Below are 3,616 nucleotides of genomic sequence, written 5' to 3'. Positions count from 1 at the left end.
AAAGCGTTTTTAAGCAATAAAAAACTGCAAATGTGTGTAAAACTCCAACCAAAGCTTTGGGACTCAAAAAACTGCCTGTAACTAGTATAAAGGTGAGAGTTCTACTCTAAATAGCCAGAGATTTTACTGGAAAGCATCCTTTTGAAGTTATTGGTCAAAATAGAAAACGTGTACAGCAGCGCTGAAAAGCGTTTTTAAGCAATAAAAAACTGCAAATGTGTGTAAAACTCCAACCAAAGCTTTGGGACTCAAAAAACTGCCTGTAACTAGTATAAAGGTGAGAGTTCTACTCTAAATAGCCAGAGATTTTACTGGAAAGCATCCTTTTTGAAGTTATTGGTCAAAATAGAAAACGTGTACAGCAGGCGCTGAAAAGCGTTTTTAAGCAATAAAAAACTGCAAATGTGTGTAAAACTCCAACCAAAGCTTTGGGACTCAAAAAACTGCCTGTAACTAGTATAAAGGTGAGAGTTCTACTCTAAATAGCCAGAGATTTTACTGGAAAGCATCCTTTTGAAGTTATTGGTCAAAATAGAAAACGTGTACAGCAGGCGCTGAAAAGCGTTTTTAAGCAATAAAAAACTGCAAATGTGTGTAAAACTCCAACCAAAGCTTTGGGACTCAAAAAACTGCCTGTAACTAGTATAAAGGTGAGAGTTCTACTCTAAATAGCCAGAGATTTTACTGGAAAGCATCCTTTTGAAGTTATTGGTCAAAATAGAAAACGTGTACAGCAGGCGCTGAAAAGCGTTTTTAAGCAATAAAAAACTGCAAATGTGTGTAAAACTCCAACCAAAGCTTTGGGACTCAAAAAACTGCCTGTAACTAGTATAAAGGTGAGAGTTCTACTCTAAATAGCCAGAGATTTTACTGGAAAGCATCCTTTTGAAGTTATTGGTCAAAATAGAAAACGTGTACAGCAGGCGCTGAAAAGCGTTTTTAAGCAATAAAAAACTGCAAATGTGTAAAACTCCAACCAAAGCTTTGGGACTCAAAAAACTGCCTGTAACTAGTATAAAGGTGAGAGTTCTACTCTAAATAGCCAGAGATTTTACTGGAAAGCATCCTTTTGAAGTTATTGGTCAAAATAGAAAACGTGTACAGCAGGCGCTGAAAAGCGTTTTTAAGCAATAAAAAACTGCAAATGTGTGTAAAACTCCAACCAAAGCTTTGGGACTCAAAAAACTGCCTGTAACTAGTATAAAGGTGAGAGTTCTACTCTAAATAGCCAGAGATTTTACTGGAAAGCATCCTTTTTGAAGTTATTGGTCAAAATAGAAAACGTGTACAGCAGGCGCTGAAAAGCGTTTTTAAGCAATAAAAAACTGCAAATGTGTGTAAAACTCCAACCAAAGCTTTGGGACTCAAAAAACTGCCTGTAACTAGTATAAAGGTGAGAGTTCTACTCTAAATAGCCAGAGATTTTACTGGAAAGCATCCTTTTTGAAGTTATTGGTCAAAATAGAAAACGTGTACAGCAGGCGCTGAAAAGCGTTTTTAAGCAATAAAAAACTGCAAATGTGTGTAAAACTCCAACCAAAGCTTTGGGACTCAAAAAACTGCCTGTAACTAGTATAAAGGTGAGAGTTCTACTCTAAATAGCCAGAGATTTTACTGGAAAGCATCCTTTTTGAAGTTATTGGTCAAAATAGAAAACGTGTACAGCAGCGCTGAAAAGCGTTTTTAAGCAATAAAAAACTGCAAATGTGTGTAAAACTCCAACCAAAGCTTTGGGACTCAAAAAACTGCCTGTAACTAGTATAAAGGTGAGAGTTCTACTCTAAATAGCCAGAGATTTACTGGAAAGCATCCTTTTTGAAGTTATTGGTCAAAATAGAAAACGTGTACAGCAGGCGCTGAAAAGCGTTTTTAAGCAATAAAAAACTGCAAATGTGTGTAAAACTCCAACCAAAGCTTTGGACTCAAAAAACTGCCTGTAACTAGTATAAAGGTGAGAGTTCTACTCTAAATAGCCAGAGATTTTACTGGGAAAGCATCCTTTTTGAAGTTATTGTCAAAATAGAAAACGTGTACAGCAGGCGCTGAAAAGCGTTTTTAAGCAATAAAAAACTGCAAATGTGTGTAAAACTCCAACCAAAGCTTTGGGACTCAAAAAACTGCCTGTAACTAGTATAAAGGTGAGAGTTCTACTCTAAATAGCCAGAGATTTTACTGGGAAAGCATCCTTTTTGAAGTTATTGGTCAAAATAGAAAACGTGTACAGCAGGCGCTGAAAAGCGTTTTTAAGCAATAAAAAACTGCAAATGTGTGTAAAACTCCAACCAAAGCTTTGGGACTCAAAAAACTGCCTGTAACTAGTATAAAGGTGAGAGTTCTACTCTAAATAGCCAGAGATTTTACTGGAAAGCATCCTTTTTGAAGTTATTGGTCAAAATAGAAAACGTGTACAGCAGCGCTGAAAAGCGTTTTTAAGCAATAAAAAACTGCAAATGTGTGTAAAACTCCAACCAAAGCTTTGGGACTCAAAAAACTGCCTGTAACTAGTATAAAGGTGAGAGTTCTACTCTAAATAGCCAGAGATTTTACTGGGAAAGCATCCTTTTTGAAGTTATTGGTCAAAATAGAAAACGTGTACAGCAGGCGCTGAAAAGCGTTTTTAAGCAATAAAAAACTGCAAATGTGTGTAAAACTCCAACCAAAGCTTTGGGACTCAAAAAACTGCCTGTAACTAGTATAAAGGTGAGAGTTCTACTCTAAATAGCCAGAGATTTTACTGGGAAAGCATCCTTTTTGAAGTTATTGGTCAAAATAGAAAACGTGTACAGCAGGCGCTGAAAAGCGTTTTTAAGCAATAAAAAACTGCAAATGTGTGTAAAACTCCAACCAAAGCTTTGGGACTCAAAAAACTGCCTGTAACTAGTATAAAGGTGAGAGTTCTACTCTAAATAGCCAGAGATTTTACTGGGAAAGCATCCTTTTTGAAGTTATTGGTCAAAATAGAAAACGTGTACAGCAGGCGCTGAAAAGCGTTTTTAAGCAATAAAAAACTGCAAATGTGTGTAAAACTCCAACCAAAGCTTTGGGACTCAAAAAACTGCCTGTAACTAGTATAAAGGTGAGAGTTCTACTCTAAATAGCCAGAGATTTTACTGGGAAAGCATCCTTTTGAAGTTATTGGTCAAAATAGAAAACGTGTACAGCAGCGCTGAAAAGCGTTTTTAAGCAATAAAAAACTGCAAATGTGTGTAAAACTCCAACCAAAGCTTTGGGACTCAAAAAACTGCCTGTAACTAGTATAAAGGTGAGAGTTCTACTCTAAATAGCCAGAGATTTTACTGGAAAGCATCCTTTTGAAGTTATTGGTCAAAATAGAAAACGTGTACAGCAGGCGCTGAAAAGCGTTTTTAAGCAATAAAAAACTGCAAATGTGTGTAAAACTCCAACCAAAGCTTTGGGACTCAAAAAACTGCCTGTAACTAGTATAAAGGTGAGAGTTCTACTCTAAATAGCCAGAGATTTTACTGGAAAGCATCCTTTTGAAGTTATTGGTCAAAATAGAAAACGTGTACAGCAGGCGCTGAAAAGCGTTTTTAAGCAATAAAAAACTGCAAATGTGTGTAAAACTCCAACCAAAGCTTTGGGACTCAAAAAACTG

This window comes from Phyllopteryx taeniolatus, chromosome 10 (assembly GCF_024500385.1).
Source record: "Phyllopteryx taeniolatus isolate TA_2022b chromosome 10, UOR_Ptae_1.2, whole genome shotgun sequence".
NCBI lineage: Eukaryota > Metazoa > Chordata > Actinopteri > Syngnathiformes > Syngnathidae > Phyllopteryx > Phyllopteryx taeniolatus.
Note: the sequence above shows the minus strand (reverse complement) of the source record.